Source organism: Rhinopithecus roxellana, chromosome 3 (assembly GCF_007565055.1).
Source record: "Rhinopithecus roxellana isolate Shanxi Qingling chromosome 3, ASM756505v1, whole genome shotgun sequence".
NCBI lineage: Eukaryota > Metazoa > Chordata > Mammalia > Primates > Cercopithecidae > Rhinopithecus > Rhinopithecus roxellana.
In genome coordinates this window covers 159,477,827-159,498,115 of record NC_044551.1, presented here as the reverse complement: position 1 = coordinate 159,498,115, position 20,289 = coordinate 159,477,827, and the positions used below count along the sequence as shown (strand labels likewise).

The 20,289-nt window shown below is 40.7% G+C and overlaps 1 long non-coding RNA gene across 1 annotated transcript; it reads right to left on the bottom strand.

Moving 5' to 3' along the window:
• Positions 1–840: 840 nt before the first annotated feature.
• LOC104681839 lies at positions 841–16,265 on the bottom strand. The gene is made up of 4 exons (XR_750617.1): positions 16,149–16,265; positions 4,988–5,084; positions 3,898–4,005; positions 841–2,745 (listed from the first exon to the last, which is right to left on the bottom strand). It is a non-coding gene; the product is annotated as an uncharacterized LOC104681839 (long non-coding RNA).
• Positions 16,266–20,289: the final 4,024 nt, after the last annotated feature.

The window sequence follows — 20,289 nt, the reverse complement described above, 5'->3', positions numbered from 1 at the left end:
TTTGATCCAAAATGAAATGAGAAAAGCAATGACCATGTAAAGTTTTTCATGAAGTTTAATATATTTCATTTTAAAAAGTGTTTTTGAGATTATATTCTTCCTACAAATTTGGCATTAATATACTTTTTTGTATTAACATACTCCTTTTATAAATAAAATAATGAGTGAAAATAGTAGCTGTGTTTTTAAAAAATACCCATTGGGGCCAGGCAGGTGGCTCACACCTGTAATCCCAGCACTTTGGGAAACTGAGGTAGGCAGATCACCTGAGGTCAGGAGTTTCAGACCAGACCCGTCTCTACTAAAAATACAAAAAAAAAAAAAAAAAAAATTAGTGCGTGGTCACAGGTGCCTGTAATCCCAGCTACTCTGGAAGCTGAGACCGGAATATTGCTCAAACCTGGGAAGCAGAGGTTGCAGTGAGCCAAGATCGCGCCATTGCACTCCACCCTAGGTGACGGAGCAAGACTCCATCTCAAACAAAAAAAACAAAGAAACCCCACTGGCAAAATTAATATTTGGAAGTTCTATGTCCCTCCACATTTGTTTGTTGTTTATTTTTTATTCCAAAGTTTAGAAACCGCTTTTTAAGCCCAAGGCAGTCCTGTGTCTAGTTTGCCATGTTCCCTGTGACTTGCAGAGTGCCTAGCAATAGTAAGCAATCAGTATAGTTGGTCAGCAAACTTTTTCTATAACAAACTTTTAGGCTTTGTAGGCCATACAGTCTTGGTTGCACCTACTCAACTCTGCTATTGAGGCAGAAAACCAGCCAAAAACAGTGCATAAAAGAATGAGTGTGGTAGCTATATTCCAGCAAAATTTATAGATGCTGAAATTTGGATTTCATATAATTTTTATGTCACAGAATAGTCTTTTTTTCCTCACCATTTTAAAATGTGATAATCATTCTTAGTTCATGGACCATACGAAAACAGATGGTAGGCTGAAATTGGCCTGTAGGCTGTAGTTTGCCCATCATTAGGCCAAATGTAAGAAAGGAGTGAGCAAGTACAGAGAAAGACCAGAAATTCAGAAATTTCAAATGCATAGGTACCAATTCTTCTTGGTACTGAGTGCCCGTGACCTCAGGAAAGCCAATTTAAGGTACCAGCATAGCCAGGTTTTCCAGCTATAAATTAGGGAAAGCAATCCAAATATATTTCTTCAGGTTATCATTGATGAGAGAAATGACAGTGAGAAAACATGTTGCAACTAAGAAGGACCAAATAATACAACCATGACTATAAAAGAAAAAAAATAATAGATGTATTTGCTAAACTAATTTAAAAGTTTCAATTTTCTGTTTCAAAAAAAAAGAGAGAGAGAGAAAAACAGGAGTCCCACTGATTACTGTAGAATTATCTTTGAAATGGGCTATTCATGGAATTACAGAACCAAGGAGCTTTAGGGCTAAGAGAGATCATGAAAAACTTCCAGTTTGATCACATTGTTTTAAAGGCAGGGGAAAATACCAGGAAAAAAAGATAGTTCCCCAAAGTCACTTATTTAGAGAATGAGAATAATCTAATAAGATAATACATCTTCTGACGACTGAATAGGAAATAAAGTCATGTAATAAAAAGATCATGGGGTTTTGAACCCTGGGTTCAAATACTGCCTTCTACAGTTAACGTTTTTGAATTTCAAGCAAGTTACTTAACTGAGTCTCAATATCTTCATCTGTAAATCAAGGACAATAATATTTTATAGAGTTATAGTTAAGAACAAGTGAAGTAATATACACAGTAAATTATTAGGCATATAATTTAAATGCTTAATAAATGAGGATTTATGTTACATGAACTTTTCAAATCTCAAAATTTACCACAGCTGCTAAAAAAAAATTGAAATTACAGTTTCTAAACTGAGCTAAGAAATGAAACCCACATATTTGATGTTCTTACAAAACTAATTTTATCTGTATTCATTGAAATAATTCTTGAATTTCTATTTATTTATTTCTGGAAGACAATATAGTGCTGTTTTTAAACTGGAAACCACAAACTAACACACTTTCATTGCAGGATGGAATTTGATTGCATTAAAGCCGATTTGTCACTGAAATACCCCAAAGCTCGTTCATTGTGGAGGAATCCTAGACCCTGTAATCTTTTATTTCGGTTTCTTATCTGACAATAATTTGGTAAATAAAATAAATGTAGTACTTAAAATGCATAGTTTCTGCAGATCATATTGGGCCAAAAAAATACATTAAATGCCCTCATATTGTCACTTTCAAAGTAATGCTAAGAGCAAAATCTTAAACATCACAGACATAGGTTTTAACAACAGCTCTGCCACTTCATGGCTGTGTGACCTTGGATAATTTACTTAGTCTCTCTAAGCCTCAGTTTTTTTGAGTGTGAAATGTGGTTAATAATAATAGTATCTACCTCATGGGGCTGTGTGATGATGAGATGATAGGATGCACATAAAATGCTTTACTTTGACCAGTGTCTGCAGTATAGTAAGTGTTCAAAAAAATGTTAGCAAAATTAAATAACATCATATTGTTGGGAGAGGAACTTTGACAAATTCCATTTTCATGATCTTTTGTTTCTTCTGGTGGGTGTTAGATAAAACTTGAAAAGAACTGATTTTCAGAGTAATATTATAAATTATAAATAGTTGCTCATGTGAAGATAGAATCGGAGGCAGATTTCTTCCATTGTTCTATGAAGTGAGGAGGAAACCAATAACCTTGAGGGTTTCTAGGAACTGGGAACACAGGCTTGACTCAGGATTCTAAAAAAGGAACAGATGAGCTGGTTACTTTGGAGACAGCAGAATCTAGCCCTTCAGAGATACTTCCCTGCCCTCCCAATTGAAAGTAATTCCCTCTTACTTCACTAAAATATAAGTTGCCTGTTGGCAAAGCTCATGTTGGGTCTATCTGCTTCATGGCTCTATCATCAGCTTCTAGAACAGTGCCTGCACATTGCAAATTCCCAGTAACTACACAGCAAAGGAATAAATGAGTGATTTTATGAGTGGACAATGCTGGTATATGCTCAGTGCTTCAAATTCTCCTTAGAACTGTAAACAAAAGGTGAACTGATCTTATAGCTGTCATAAGAGGAAAAGAGAAATATGAACTCATAACCACACAGGTCCAGTACTGAAGTCTTGGACCACATGGACTCAGAGTTTCTAGGGGAAGGAACAAAGGGAATATATGGCAGTTGGGTAACCCCAGGCCAAAAAGAATAAAGAAAAAACATCTTTACAGACACATAGATGTGGAAGTACACCATCCACTGAGACCTGGGGTAAATGGGAACTTGGTGGGTTGTTTCTTATTTCAGGCATAACAATCTTTCTTCACTTGGCCTCTGGGTCTCCACCCACTCACTTTCTCTTGGGTCTCCTTCTATCTCACTGATCCCTCTTTCTCAGTTTCCTTTTCTGATTCTTCCTCATTTTCCCAATCTCTAAATGTTAGAATACTCCAGGCCAGTTCTCAAATCTCTATCCAAACACACCTCCTAGGTGACCCCAACTTTGAATACTCCATAGCTTTGAACACTGTCAGCACACTAACAACTTCCAACATCTAGCCCAGCTTTGACCTCGCTCCTGAACTCAAACAGGTGTACACAATTGACTGCTCAACACTCTACTTGTATATCTGAATAGGCATCTCAAATTTAAAGAGAGACCAGAATTAACATCTCTCCCTCTCACCTCTGAAATCTGGATTTTTCTCCCCAAACCCCACTAAATCCATCCTTGTAGTTGTTCAAGACAAAATCTTAGAGCCACCCTTTTCCCCCCTCACAATTCATACCCAGTCATCAGCAAATCTTTTTGACTGAGTCTCCGACAGATACCTATTGCCTGACTACTTTTCCACCTATTCTGCTACCACCCTGGTTCAAGCCACCAAACATTCTTTACCTGGATTATTGCAACAGCCTCCATCTTTTACCTGGATAATTGCAACTGATATTTTGATTTCTGCCCCTGCCACTCCCTGTGGTCAAGCCCAGGCAACTGGCTGTGATCCTTTAGAGTGAACATAGAAGATAGCATATCACTCCTCTGATCACAACCCTCCAGTGGTTTCCATCTTACCAGAGTAAAAACAAAACCACGATCTGACCCACAGATACTCTTCTCAGCTCGTGTCCTGCCCTTCTCCTTCTGCCCACTCTGCCCCAGCTACCTGGCCTTCTTGATATTCTTCAAACAAGGCATACCTACTCTCTTCCCTCAAGGCCTTCACACTTGCTGTTTTCTCTGCCTATAATTCTTTTTTCATAGATATTAACATGACATTCTTTTTCTTCCTTCAAGTGTCTATTGCAATATCATCTTTTCAGATAGGCTTCCCCTACCTTCCCCATCCAAAATAGCACACACACACACACACACACCATTACCCTGTTTTATTTTTCACCACAATCCTTATCATGGTTGTTGGTGATGTATACTTCTTGCATGATTTATGGTTATTTTCTTCACAATAGAATGAAAACCCCATGACAGCAGGGTAAGAGAGTGGGAGTGTGCTCTCTTAGACAGAAAAGTCCTTTGTTCAGTGCTATATCCCCTGGGCCTAGAACAGTGCCTCACACATAACAAGTACTCAAAAAAATTATTGAATGAATTAATGAACAATTTTGTTTTGGTGAAATATTATGTGTATTCCAATAGGAAAATATAAAGTCAATAACCATTTGCTGAATGCCTTCTGCAGGGTGAATACTGTGCTTGTTCATTTCATGCTCAGAATGCAGTACAAAGACTAGTTGACATTCCATATGGATTTAAAATTAATTTAGAAAATATTAGTTTGACAATTCCAGATAAGGCTTAGAAAAACTGAATATAATAAATGGTTTAAACTAGAGAAATAGGATCTTATTTTTTTGTTAGTCATTCTTCTGATCCATTGTGTCAAACTAGTATCTATTTTAGGTTCTGTAGTATTTGTTTTTGGCCTCTAGAATTAATCCTTTGGCCCAGAAAATGCAAATTAGATTACCTCCAAGTTTCTGCTGGCCACCTTCCATCTCAAGCTTAGATAACAATCTCCTTTAGCTTTTAGTATTTTAGGGAGTTTCTTTGTCACATGAAGAGAGCTATGAAGACCAAGAGGAGAGACAGACCTATAATTATGAGAAGAATCATAAGCACTTAAGAAGAAACATAGATCTACAATGATAACTGTTCTTTCACTCCCCAGACATTTACTGAAATCTTACTATGCTTCAGGTGCTGGACTAGGCACTGGGGAGCCAAGGATGAATGAGACATGCCCACACCTTCAAGGAACTCACAAGGGAGTCTGAGTGACAGCCAGAGGACCTGAACTTCAGAGTGCAATGAGAGAGGATGCCCAGTGTGCTATGGGAGCCAATGCAAGGGCACTCAGCTCAGCCTGAAGAGTGCCAACAAGGCCTCCTAGAGGAGCTGCACCTCAACTAAAGCTTGGGGAGAGATATATTCCAGACAGAGGGTAGAGCATGCACAAAGCCACAGTGGTATGAATCTGTGTAAGGTGTGCAGAAAACTACAGACATTCGAGGCAGGTCACTCTAGAGGTAAAGCTGGAAGTGGAGCAGAGGGCAGGATCCAGGGAACTTTATTTAGCATATTAAAGAGTATAATAGGCAATGGAGAGCCACTGAAGCAGGGGAATGTGATTGATACACGGATATGCTTGGAGGGAGGGAGACCAGCATTTAAATAAAAGGTGACACAGGTCTGAATTAGGGAAGGAGGAGTGAAGATGGGGGATAAGAGGACAGACTTAGAAATACTGAGTCAAAAATCAGTGGGATTTGATGTTAGGGAGACTAGAGGGAGGAGGCAAGGACAATCCTGAAGTTTTGATCCTGGAGGGTATTACCAAGTATTAATACAAGTACAGATAGAATCAGGAAGGAAGAGGATTTCATTTTTAGGTATGTTAAACTTGAATCACTAGGGAGAAGCATTCTATTTATCCATTCAAGAACATTCAAGAACTACCTATAAAGGAACTCTACATGAATTTCCAAGTGTGAATTTGGAGGGAGAATCTAGACTTCAGAGAGTTGGGTATGATTAGCACACAGATATTCAGGAGTTAACCTATGAGGATGGTTGGCCCAGTACCTGGGACAAAGGAGGCTCTCAGTGGGTGCCTGTTGAAAAGAGTAAAGGAAGAGTTACTCTGCAAGAGTATATAAAAAGAGAAGAGCTGGAAACCAAAGATGAAACTCCAGAAACACAATGCTTCAGGGGTGGGTAAGGGAGGCAGAAAGGAAGTGGTCAGAAAGGTGGTGTCATGGGGATAAAGTGAGATAGGCATAGGAGCCAAGGACACCACCACACTTCGTCAGGTATCATAAGGACTTGTAAAATTCTGAGCCTTCTCCCATGTTAACATTTCTTCATGAATTAATCCTAAATTGAAAGTTAAGGCCAGGTGCAGTAGCTCATACCTGTAATCCCAGCACTTTGGAGGGCCAGGGCAAGCAGTTTACTTAAGCCCAGGAGTTTGAGACCAGCCTGGGCAACATGGTGAAGCCCTGTCTCTACAAAAAAATACAAAAATTAGCCAGGCATGGTGGAATGTGCCTGTAGTACCAGCTACTCAGGAGACTGAGGTGGGAGGATCACCTAAGCCCAGGGAGGTCAAGGCTGCAGTGAGCCATGATTACATTACTTCTCTCCAGCCTGGGTGACACAGTGAGACCGTATCTCAAAATAAAAATAAAAAATAAAAAAAGAGGCCGGGCGCGGTGGCTCATGCCTGTAATCCCAGCACTTTGGGAGGCCGAGGCGGGTGGATCACGAGGTCACGTGTTTGAGACAAGCCTGGCCAATATGGTGAAACCCCGTCTCTACTAAAAATACAAAAATTAGCCAGGCGTGGTGGCACACACCTGTAGTCCCAGCTGCTCAGGAGGCTGAGGCAGAAGAATTGCTTGAACCCAGGAGGCCGAGGTTGCAGTGAGCCAAGATCATGCCACTGCACTCCAGCCGGGGCAACACAGCAAGACTCTGTCATAAATAAATAAATAAATAAGAGTTAAGTAGGTCTCCAGATGGAAAATATAAACATTTCTTTTTTCTAGAGCTTTTTAATCTTCTAATTCAAGGGTTATTTGAGCAATAGCTGCATTTCTAGTTACCAATTTTAATTCCAAGTTTATGCTGTTATGCATTTTTGTTTTAAATAATTTTGGATACTTTTTTTCCTCATTTATGATGATTATTTTCTATTCTTGGTGTTAACTCCCTAAAGCTAATTTAAACCAGAGCATGCAGCTTTGTCAGTGTAAAAACAACTGAATGTCTAAGATTGGGTTATAACATTTAGAATTACATTCATGTACTTATGAGAGAGATTGTGGCTTCTGGTCAATTCTATGTGAGTGTGATGATTACTGGCTGCAAACATCTATTTTTCATTTGTTTTAATTTGATTTGTTTTTGCTTACCATACCCAATTCTGATATAAACAGTACCAAGTTTTTCTTGAGGAACCACTTCTCTCTGATTCCTAGTCCAAGTGATTTTGGTAAAGCTGAGTCCACTGGGCTTCAGGCGAGGGCATGCAGCCCAGAGATGACCAACGAAACACTGTAAACCCGTGGGCCCAGTAACTGGCTCAGGAATGAGCTTAGGACCCACTCAGAAGAAATGAGATAGAATTCTTGGACTTGTTAGAACAACCAGGCCAAAAGTACTCTTAGCTGAACTTGAAGCTGCATGGATATACACCTAGAGCTGATGTGGACCACTGCTCCCGTAGCACACTGGGCATCATGGGGAAAGACTCAGAATGAAGCGAACACAGAGGAAAGATGAACTGAGAGAGGAAGAAAGAGAGACCAAGTACTGAAGACATTCTTTGAGATCCTGTCTCTGACCATCTCTAAAGCTAGCATCTTGCCATACTCCTCAAATATGTGAGCCTATAAATGCCCTTTTTAAGGGTTGGTCCTTTTTTTTTTTTAATAGCTTTTCCACTACTTGCAACCAGTAAGTCCAGGTGATAGACATCATTTGATGTCTATTTTCTCTGCCTCATCTACCAACAGAGACTCAAGTGTCCAAGTTCATGCTTCTTCCCAGCTAGCCTATTGTGCCTTCCACACTGTGCTCAACATTTTCAGGTCCCCCTTGTTATTTTCTGTATCAGGCCCACTCTCCACTACTTTGTGATCTGTGTCAGTGCTCGATTCCTAAGCTGAATTCACTGAACTCACAGCCTAAACTGTGGACCTCACTGCTTCCCATGGACACTTCCTGTTTATTATATTCACCTAGAACAGGCTCTTTCTCCTTTGCCAATCTGTTTGTTTTAGTAAGTAGAGGCAGGACTGGCTGGAAGCCACTTCTGTCCCCAGGCTTAGAAAGCCCAGTGCTAAATTGTTGGGCCTGGCTGCCACCCAGCAGCACCGGTACATTCTGTTCAAGCTCAAGCTCTCAGTCCCGAATGTTGTACTTGCTGCTGCTTTTCCTCCCTGCCTCCCAGGACAGGTTTAGCCTGATGTTATTCCCAATTCTGTCATCTCTGTTGTTGCCATGCCACCCAGGACCTTTGTTATTTCCCCTGCAGGGATCTTGGGAATTTCTGTGAAATCATACCTTAGTGGTCTAGAGTAATCTAGCTTCCAAACACGATTTCACAACCACTGCAGTGATATCCTCCCTTCTCAAGTAAGATTGTTTCTCCTTTCCCTGCCTCTGGACAGGCATGATAAGTCATTCATATCTGCCAAGAGAGAAAAATAGCTATCTTCAAAATTATATAAGGGGAGAAGAATTTTTCCTTCAGCTTTCCCTGAAACACACAGAAATAACAGAGGGACAAAAGCTTCTCTGAGTAAAGGTGATGACTTGATCTCCTTCCTCTGCTTTCATTATCTTTCTCATTCAATCAGTATAAATGGAGTAGACTTTTATGTTCTTCTCAAGCCCTGAATTGAATTGTAACCATTATTGATTCAACCAATATTTACTTGAGCATCTATTACATGCCAGGCACTGTGCTAGATAATGGGTTCACAGAAGTAAATAAGACAGACATGATCCCTGCTTCATTTAGATTAGAATCTAGTGAGGGTGGAGAAAAAGCAACAAATATGTAAATAAATAAATGAGCAAAATTTCTGACAGTTAGACATGCTATCAAGAAAATACAAGGAGAGGCCGGGCACAGTGGCTCACGCCTGTAATCCCAGCACTTTGGGAGGCTGGGGTGGGTGGATGACCTGAGGTCAGAAGTTCAAGACCAGCCTGGCCAACATGGTGAAACCCCATCTCTACTAAAAATACAAAAATTAATCAGGCATAGTGGTGGGTGCCTGTAATTCCAGCTAGTCAGGAGGCTGAGGCAGGAGAATCACTTGAACCCAGGAGGCGGAGGTTGCGGTGAACTGTGATCATGCCTCTGCACTCCAGCCTGAACAACAGGGTGAGACTCTGTTTCAAAAAAAAAAAAAAAAAAAAAAGGAAAAGAAAAGAAAATACAAGGAGAGAATGTGTTTCCCAGTAAGGGTACTATTTTAGATATAGTGATCAGAGAAGACTATTCTGAAGAGGTAATATTTGAGATAAAACCCAATGAAGAGAATATGCAAACCACATAGAGACCCACCCAGAAGAGCATTCCGGGAGGCAGCACATGCAAAGGTCCTGAGCCTGAAGCTGGCTTGATATGTTAGAGTAGGGGTTGGTAAAATATAGCCCAAGAAATAACAGAGGGACCTGGCCTGTGCTTTTTTTTCTTTCTTTTTTTTTTTGGACAGCCCACAGCTAAGAATGATTTTTACACTTCTAAATGGATGAAAAACAAAACAATTTGTGACGTGTGAAAATTATGTGAAATTCAAATTTCAGTGACCATAAAGAAAATTTTTATTGGAATATAACCATACTCATTCATTTATTTATTTTCCATGGCTGGTTTTCATGCCTCATTGGCAGAGTTGAGTGGTTGCAAAAGAGACCATGTGGCCTGTAAAGCCTGAAATATTTACTATCTAGCCCTTTGCAGAAAAAGTGTACAGACTCCTGTGTTAGGGGAACAGGAAGAAATATCTTGCCAAGCTTGAGACAACCCTGAGTTCCTTGAATTCCTCAGGAATTCTTGAATTCTTTTGCCTATAAATAACAGAAAACCAGTGTCCAGTTGACTTAAATAGTGTGAAGGATTAAAATAGCCATAAAGTGATAATTTTCCCATCAAGAGGTAAACGATGTCCTCTCCCCTTGAATCTCAATGGACTTTGTGACTGCTTTGACCCATAGAATATGACAGAAGTGATGCTGTGCCAGTCCAGGCTCTGGCCTTAAGAGACTGGAGGCTTATACTTCCTGTCTCTTGGAATACTCTCTCTGGAAGCCCCTCACCCTGGGGAGGAAGTCTGAGTACCTTGAGATGGCCATGTTGAAGAGGTCATGTGTGTGTGTTAAAGGTCCTAGCTGAGCCTACACTTCCAGCCAGCAATGCCAAGGTGCCAAATATGTGAACTCTAAAGACCAGCCCATCAGCCAACTGAATACCACTAAGGGACCTCAGTCAACGATACATGGAATAGAAGAATTACCTAAATAAGTCCTTTCTGGCTTCCTGGCCTACAAAATTGTGAAATTTAATAACATGGATGCTGTTTTAAGCCACTCCATGTTGTGGTAACTGTTTTATAGCAATAGACAACCAGAAGAAACAACACAGAAATCCTATTATCTCACATAATAAGAAGCTCAGAGTACAGCAAGGGCCATCTAGAATACTGCTTTTATTTATGCATATTGCTACTGCTTTTATACAATGTCCTTGGCGCTACTTTTCGCTTTGGTTGGTTTAATTGTTAGACTGATAGCAAGATGACTTCAGTAGTCCTGGGAGTCACATTCAAACCCGACAATGTCCAGAGAGAGAAGACTATTTTTAAGAAAGAGAAAATGTAGGCTAATCAAGATCTACCTTGGAATTGGGAATTGGGTCACCTCCCCTGAGTCACTGGGGAAGGGATGGACACCTGATTATAATTTAGGTTCTATTAGAAAGGAAGTAGGTGAGTGGATATTGGGTCAACAATGCACTTGTCCAAAGTATCTTTCTTCCTGCCATCATTCATTCATTCATCTATTCATTCATCCAAAATAGTTTACATTTAATCATATGAATATGCTTTTTGTAACTCAAAAGTAGTCAAATAACCATAATTTCAAAAGGTTAAGCAATGTTTATTAAGCCTGTATGACAGTGGGAGGTATGGAGCTAGATGTTAGGACTATTAACACCTAATTTAATAGCAATTAAAGGTGCTAAGTTCAAGAAAGGGAAAGAACAGGACCAGCTATATAATCTGCAGAACCCAGTGAAAAATGAAAATGGAGGACCCCTGGTTCAAAAAGTATTAAGAATTTCAGGATGGTGACAGCAGAGCATTAAACCAAGCATAGAGTCCTTCTAAGTACAGAATGACTCTACAGGTTGTATGTCCATGAATCTGGCTCTGGGAAAGACCAGATGACCACAGAGAGAACAGGAAGGACCCTAGTTTAGATTGAGTTGGGGGAAGAGGGTGTTAGGAAGGCCTCTCTGCGGAGGTAATATTTAGGCAAGGACCTGAAGGGTGGATAGGAGTACCCAGGTAAAGAGTGGAGGAATGCAGCTTCCTAGAAGAATAGCACTCTCCCTTCTTCTCCATCCTCCAGGTTGGTTAAGAGACTTAGCATTAGCCTGTCTTTATCAGCTGTGATGAAACAAGACAAAGGTAACAGATCCTTTTCCTGTTTGTGCCAGCTCAGGCCTATTTCCCAACCCTTTTTTGTATTCCAGATCTTGGTACTTGGATACCCTACCCGTATAATCTGATCCTCCCCCTTTAATACTGTAGATAGTCAGGACTACCCTAGAGGGGTCCCAGCCTTGCTCCTTGCTCAGTGCTTAATATGCTCAAGGCTTAATATGCTCAACGGCAGATGCTTTCTAGGAAACAGCCTAACCTGCATGATCCACTTGGTGCAGGCTTGTCACAAACAGGGAAAGACCTCTCCCTGTCCTCACATTCCCTCAAACCCCAAACCATGAAATCAGCTAACACAAATTGGACCTCAAAAAATATTATCCACAAACCCAAACCTTTCCCCTGAAATTACTGCATTCATCCATTTTGCATTGCTATAAAGGAATACCCAAGACTGTGTACTTCATAAAAAAAGTTTATTTGGCTCATGGTTCTGCAGGCTGTACAAAAAGCATGGCACCAGCATTTGTTTCTGGTCAGGACTTTAGGAAGATTTTAGTCATGGAGGAAGGTGAAAGGAGAGAAGATGAGTCATATGGTGAGAGAGGAAGCAGGCGAGATGGAGGAGAGGTGCCAGGCTTTTTAAACAACCAGCTCTCACATGAACTAATAGAGTGAGAACTCACTCATTACGGTGAGGAGGGCACCAAGCCATTCATGAGGGATTTGCCTCCGTGACCCAAACACTTCCCACTAGGCCCTACCTCCAACATTGGGGGATCACATTTCAACATGAGATTTGGAGGGGACAAATATTCAAACTGTATCATATCTTATCCCATTTTTAATTCTGCAATGTTCTTTTCCTATATCAGATCCTATGGAAATTTGATGATGTAGTGGGCCTCCAAGTTGGTTGTAAGCAGAATCAGACGAGAGGCTTATTTAAAATACAGATGCCCCAGCCCTATGCCAAACCTAGCTTCTCTATTTTTAATAAGCTCCACAGGTAATTCTGATGCACTGCCAAGCCTCTGAACCACTGCTTTAGCAGACTGGACAGAATAAGGAAAATTCCCATTTGGCTGGTGGGGGTCAGAACATTTCCTTTCTGCCACTACCTGTGGCTCGTGGGCAAACCACTTTAATTCAGTTCCTCAGTTGTCCCTTTAAGTAAAGTGATGATTCCTCCATGACATCTCTGCCCTAGAAGCTTGCTGTAGTATGAAAGTACTGATACCTTCCCATGATCTAATCCCACTTCGGGTGGCCGTGCCTCAGTTTCCTTGAGGAACTACCTGCCCCTCTCCCACTGTAGGAAGGCTTTGTAGGACTGTCAGTCAAGGTGCTCTGCTGCCCCCTGGCTGCCCCCTGGGCCCAAGACCCAGTTTGGCCAACCAGATTTTCTCTCCCAGGAAATTTAATACTGAGAGAGCTGAAGCAGAGACAAAATAAATGAAGTTGATTCATCTGGTGTGGGTGACCCCAAAATCTGTTACTTTCTGCTTCCTAAGCTGTTGCTCTGGTTCCTGTGCTTTCAGAAACCTGGTTTTGCAGCCTTTCCCTCAGATCTGTAAGCAACCCTGATAACCTTGTAATAAATTATTTCTTTTGCTTAAGTGAGCCAGAGTTAGTTCTGTTGCTTACCACCAAAGAATTCTGATTCTCACAATCAAAATCTTTGATAGAGTGTTGTATATAATAATGATGTCATAGCTTCCATTCTTATAAAGCCATTGTGAATGATTCTCTTGTAGCTAAAGTGACCATTCTATAGAAGGTCAAAAGTTTGTTTTAATAATGACATCTTTGTTCCAGTAATTCTAGACAGTGAAAATTTCTCAATAGGATAAGAGGTTATTCACTGTCCTGCTGAAATATCTTAAGTAGAAACAGGCCTTGGGTAAATACTCTTCCTCTAAACAAAGCTTATTGTTCTGGACCCAGGGAAGGAAAGGACAAGAGAAAAAAGAAAAAGGAAAAAAGTTTGGGCTCAGTTTAAACCAGCTCGCATTCAGCTATATCTGCCCTTTACATACAAATTTAATAAAAAGTTGACTCTTTATGAATTTTTTAAAGGCTGGAAATTGCATCCAAATACACATTTTAAGGGGTGACTATTGCAGAGAAAATAGCTTTAGTGATTGAACCCTTTTCTCTCATCAGCCTCTATTTTATTTCTACACCCATCTGATTGTTACAGTTTTTACCCTTTCTTATTGTTGCTGGAATCCTCAGTATTTCTCATCTTTATTGGCTGTTAACAGTTATGAGCACTTCCTGTGAACCAGGCACGATGATAGATGTTTAACACATATGACCTCATTTAATCCTTACAGTGCCCTTCAAAGCCAGTATTATTATCCCCATTTTACAGAGGGGAAGCTTGAAGCTCAGTGAGGTTAAGTAATAGGGCCAATGTGCAACATGACCAATCACTTATTACCTAGGTGTCCCTATCTGTCCCCAAGTCTTCCTTATACTGTGACCCATTGCCTGAAATTGAAAGTACCTGCTTAGTCCAAGGCATCACTGGAAAGAATATTAAATGTGGCATTGCATCTCAAAAAAAAAAAAAAAATGACAACTGAACTCATTGCCCATGTCACGTTCTATATTCCTGACTAGAGTATAAGCTCTTTGAGAGCAAACACTATGTTTTGTCCACCACAATATTACCAGCACATGCCTAGCACAGAGGAAGTTCTCAAGAAATGCTTATAGAATCAATGAGTATCCTGTAGGGTCCTCAGAATAAGGGACCATCACAAGGTTAAGAGAAAGTGTCAAGAAATCCCTTTTTGGGAAATAGAAATTCCAGGTTACCCCTAGTGAATTCAACCAACTTTGAAGTTTGGCCAAGCCTTTAAATAGCATTGGATGATTTCAAACGTGGAATCCTGGGCAGCGATTTCCCTTCCTGAAGAGCTGTTGCACCTTCTATGCATAGTCATGCTTTGGCTTGAGTTTATGAGGAACAGAAGTTTCAAAAAAATCTGATTGGGAAGTATAAGCTAAAAGGCTCAAGCACCAGTCATACTTTTCCCAGGGCCAGTAAGCTTTCAGAGAGCTCACATCCAGGCATCAAGCTCTCCATCAAGGACTGGGAACATAACGTTATTTTATCATTTTCAGAGATAATAACCAGAGATAATTTTTGGTTGACATAAGATCCACAACATATCCTTGGGTGAACTCTTTTCATGTCTCAGTTCCTCAAATGGAAAACAGTCAAATAAGCACATATACAGTCAAAATCTCCCTCCAAATCTGTGAGGTTCCCTCAGTGGAGTCAGTCTCATTCATTCACTGCTATTTAGTTCAGAATTTGACCTCTGGATTCAGATAAACCTGAGATTAGGCTTTGACTTTGAAATGTATCAGCCATGTGACCTTGAGCAGAACATGGTAGCTCTCAAAGCCTTAGCAGCCTTGTCTCTTGCTGGGAAGATGGTAAATGATAATGTGTTTAACGTGCTTAAACCAGTGCCAGGCACACGCAAGGCAGTCAGTAAATAGTGACTTATAGTGATATTTCTGCTGGCTTCACTTGCACATTTCATTCAAAACAATTGAAAAGTCCAGTGTGTTCCTGGTGTTTTAACTGGCAGGTGTGATCTGAAGTCATCCTTCAACTAAGTGGATTACTTTATCAACTTCCAAATTGTAAGCAAAATTAATCTGAACTAAGGCAATGAAGTGATACAGACATACAAATGAAACATCTGTGCTGATCTCTGCCTTGAAAAAAGTTTAAGACTTAAATATAAAGCATGAAACAGGTTTGATTTTGAACATAGCAAACAGATGAAATATCACTCCTTTCTTAAAAGAGATTCTTAGCAGGCATTTTAAAATCCCTATCCTGTCTTGTTTTCACTAGATCACTGGTCAGTACACCACAGTTTCAAGCTAGATAATTTCAAAGGTTCAAGACATCAGTTAGATCCCACTGACTACAGGTAGATCTATCTGAATTAGAAAAATTCTAACACTGACGAGAGAACTCTTTCCTAATGTTAGGTGTGGCGAAGGATCTGTTTAAGCTATCGGAATATAGAGTAGCTTATAAGAATTATAATACAATTTTCTTGTCTTTTTTTTTTTTTTTTTTTTTTCCTTTTTGTGGAGAACGGGGTCTCGCTGTATTACCCAGGCAGGTCTCGAACTCCTGGGCTCAAGCTATCCTCCCGCCTCTGCCTCCCTGAGAGCTGGGATTACAAGCGTGAGCCACCGCGCCCGACCTAGAATACAATTTTCTGTTTCCCCCTTCTCTTTGCCAGGGACAGCTGGTATTGATCTGGACATGCAGTGTGAGCAAAATAACTTTATGTCATTGTAAGCCACTGAGGTTTTAGGGCTACTCATTTCTTGCAGCATAGCCTAGCCTTTCCTAACAGATATAGAATAGATATAAATGCAGTTGACATGTATAACAGACATACTCACGGAGCCACACACAGAGTCCTCTCATCTTGGTCTACAATTAATTTCCAGAAGTTAGTGGTTTAGTGGAATAGAGACAAAGCTCAGAACTAGTCAATATCAGAATAGCTTTAACACACTGGCAGAAAGATTCAGAGGCATCTTTTCTATGTCATCATGAGAGTGAGAAGCATGATTCCTAAATTTGTATTCCTGGCTGGAATTCTCATCTGTCAACAGGTGTCATTGTCACCCTGAAGAGAACCAGAGCAGGCTCTCTCTCCCTCATCCTTGCACACTCTCCTGGTGAGTTGTAGAGCTGGGGCCGACCTCAAACTGAGAACTCCTTGGGACATAGCATGAACCCCAGGTAGCCCTCACTCTAGGGAGGTTTGCTTTTTTTTTAAATCTGTATCTCAAGCCTAGAAGAAGCGCTCAAGGTTGATGCCAATCTTTGACACGTCATCTATTCCCAAGCCAGCTTTTCCATGAAGGAATCAGTGATCTTCCAAATATTTTCTTTTCATAGCTGAAATGAATAATAAATATTATTTATTATTTTAGTAAGAAACACATGATCTAAATCCCACTAGTAATAAAGATAATGGCCATTTGTTGAGGGCTTGCTATTTGGCACTATGACATGTACCATTTTATTTAATCCTCACAACAATTTGATTAGGTAATATATTATTAGAGTTCTCCAGAGAAACAGACCCAATAGGATATATATAGAGATATATGAGGACATTTATTATAGAATTGGCTCACGCAATTACGGAGGATGAGAAGTTCTACAGTATGATGTCTGCAAGCTGGAGAACCAGGAAAGCTGGTGCTATAATTCAGTCTGAGTTTAAAGGCCTGAGAAACGGGAGCAGGAGCTCATAGTGTAACTCAGAATCTGAGGCCCAAGGCTAGAGAAGCTGGAGGGTGAAGAGGCTTGCTGGTGTCAGTCTCAGAGACCAAAAGCCTGAGAACCAAGAGCATTAATGTCCAAGAGCAGGAGAAGATGGATGTCCCAGTTTCAGCAGAGAGCAAATTCACCCTTCCTCTGCCCTGTCATTCTATTCAGATTGGACGATGCCTACCCACATCAATGAGGGTGAATCTTCTTTCCTCAGTCTACTGATGTAAATGATGATCTCTTCCAGAAATATCCTCACAGACACACCCAGAAATAATGTTCTGCCAGCTATTGGGCATGCCTTAGCCCAGTCAAGTGGATAGATACATCATCAGTAGGTACTGTAATTTCCTTTTTTACAGATCAAAAAACCAAACCTTAAAGTGGTCAAGTAACTTGCTTAAGGTGAACCAGCCTAGAAACGGGAAAAATTATGCAAACTCAAAAACTGTTCTTTGCAAGGAGGCCCACTTTACTCCCCCTCCTGGCCATAGTATTATATCTCAAGCTCCACACCCAAGATATAAACCCTGGAGTTTTCCTTGTCTTCATTCTGTTGCCAGTGACTTGATTACATCATTTCTGGTCTGACACCAGGACAGCTCCAGTATGTTCCCGAGAAGAATCAGGCCCCAACACCTGCTAATTTCTTCCTGCATTTGCAGAGGAGAGCCTGGGAACTTAACCTAAGAAAAAAACAAAACGAAGTGATCCAAGAAGAAAAAAACCCCTGGGATGAAGAAAAGTTATTTTCCTCTTTGATAATTCTGTGTAACTAGTAACTTTGGAAGAGAAAACTGATCTATGGGTTTGTTAGAAACTCTGGGGCCTGAGGCGGAAATAGACACTGTGAGACCAAGAAGGGGGTGGAACCAGAGGCTACAGCCAGGAAACAAAAGACAGGAAACAGGATTTCTTCTTGCCAATGTCCAAAACAAAGCTGATGAGGAGTTTGGCAGGAAGAGGGACCACCATTTCATACTTCCAGTGGAAAAAGGACTAAATGCTCAAAATTGAAGATATGTGGGAAGGGATGAGTCATGGAGAAACGGTGATACATAATCTTCTCTTTCTGAGAACAGTCACTTAATATTCCTGCTCGGCATTCTTTTATTATTTGACAGCAGTCCTTGTGCCTCTCTATTGGAAGCCAGGAAGGGGCCAGAATCATCTCATGCTGCTTATTATGGGATGCACAACTGGGAAGTTGCACTTTCTTCCCCTCCCCTCCTTTCCCTCCTTCGTGTATTACTCTTCCCTCTTCCTGGAATGCATCTCCCACTGTTAGCGTAGGTAACTCTTCTTTATTTTTAAGTCTTAGCTTAGATGTCACTTCCTCAAAAGAATTTTCCTTGACCCTTATCCTGTGACAGAGTTGTTAGCTGCCTATCCAGGACCCATTCTCCTCTCTTTCTTTTCTTCTTTTTTTTTTTTTAAAGACAGAGTCTCACTCTGTGACCCAGGCTGGAGTGTAGTGGTGCAATCATAGCTCACTGTAGCCTCGACCTCCTGGACTCAAGGAATCCTCCCACCTCAGCTTCCTAAGTGTCTGGGACTATAAGCATGTGCCACCATGCTCAGCTAATTTTTAAAAATTATTATTATTATTTGTAAAGATGGGGTTTTGCCACGTTGCCCAAGCTGGTCTTGAACATGTGGGCTCAGGTGATCTGCCTACCTTGGCCTCCCAAAGTGTTGGGATAATAGGCATGAGCCACTGCACCCAGCTTTATTTGCATTTATAACCAAGCTTTCAGCCTAATATCTACCAGGCTTGCAGCATATTGACTTTCTTTCACTGGAGGACATTATCCAAACAAAACATTATCCAAATAAAAAATAGCTCATATTTACTTGTGTGTGTTGGAAAGAGCTATTACTATTGGAAACTATTTATATTTTGTTTTAAAATTTTTTCTGGAAAATATTTTCAAATCATTTCTTTTGTGGGGAAAATGTCACCTGGATGAAATATTTGTCAAAGTGTGGTTGCACCTGTTGCCACTTATCATTTGATAAACTGGCATAGTCAATGCACAGTTGTACAAAGTACACATCATGCAAACCTTAGCTGGTAAGTATAAAAATGACCACTGACCCCTGATTTGCAAGCAGCCTCGGACTTGGTTTGGACTCTCCCAGAAGCAGACCTGGAAACAATGATTCAAGTGCAAGCCCTTCATTTGGGAAGTGTAGGGACATTGCTTAAGGGTTGGGAGGTGATAGAAGAAAGGAAGACAGCCAAAAAAGGATGTATTATTCAGCCAGATACTATAGTAAGTGACGAGAGTCTAACCCCACAGGGATACTCTGGGGAATAGTATCCCACAAGAGGCATGGGGAACTGGGATACTTATCCACCAATTCTCATCAGCCATCAGCTACTTCTAGGGTGTTAATTCCCTGGCAACCTACAGGCCAAGGCAGAGGGGACTTCAATGGTTCCCAGAAAATCCCTCATGCACAGAGATGCAGATACTGGCAGTTAGATGTGTCCAGAGCACAAGGAAGCCGTAAGGTCTGATGCACGTTGACAGCCCTGACCACTGCCCCCTTCAAGCTAAGCTCAGACTTCAATGTCCTATTTCACGGGGGACATAGACATTTTTAGATAATACAAGGACACATTTATTTTTTAATAGTTAAAAATTAAGTTTCAACATTCCCTTCCACCTAATGCACAAGGTGCTGGTTTCCAGTTTGTGGTAGTGATGAAATATATAGATTGCAAAAGTAATCAATTTTTTAAAAGAGCATCAGTTGATTTAAAGTATATTGAAGAAAGGCCGGGCACGGTAGCTCATGCCTGTAATCCCAGTGCTTTGGGAGGACAAGGTGGGCGGATCACTTGAGATCAGGAGTTCAAGACCAGCCTGGCCAACATAGTGAAACCTCGTCTCTACTAAAAATACAAAAATTAGCTGGGTGTGGTGGCATGTGCCTGTAATCCCACCTACTCGGGAGGCAGAGGCAGGAGGATCACTTGAACCTGGGAGGTAGAGGTTGCAGCGAGCTGAGATGATGCCACTGCACTCCAGCCTGGGTGACAAGGTCAGACTCTATCTAAAAAAATAAAATAAAATAAAAAGTATACTGAAAAAATAATTGTACAGATAGTAATCAATATGCAAAGATAATGAGGAAATGACTGAAGCTTGGAAAACACTGACGGATATTTTATAGGTAGTGAAATGGAAGCATAAAGCCAGGCCACCAAGAATCTATGAAGGAATATCTATTGCGTACCCAGCACTCTTC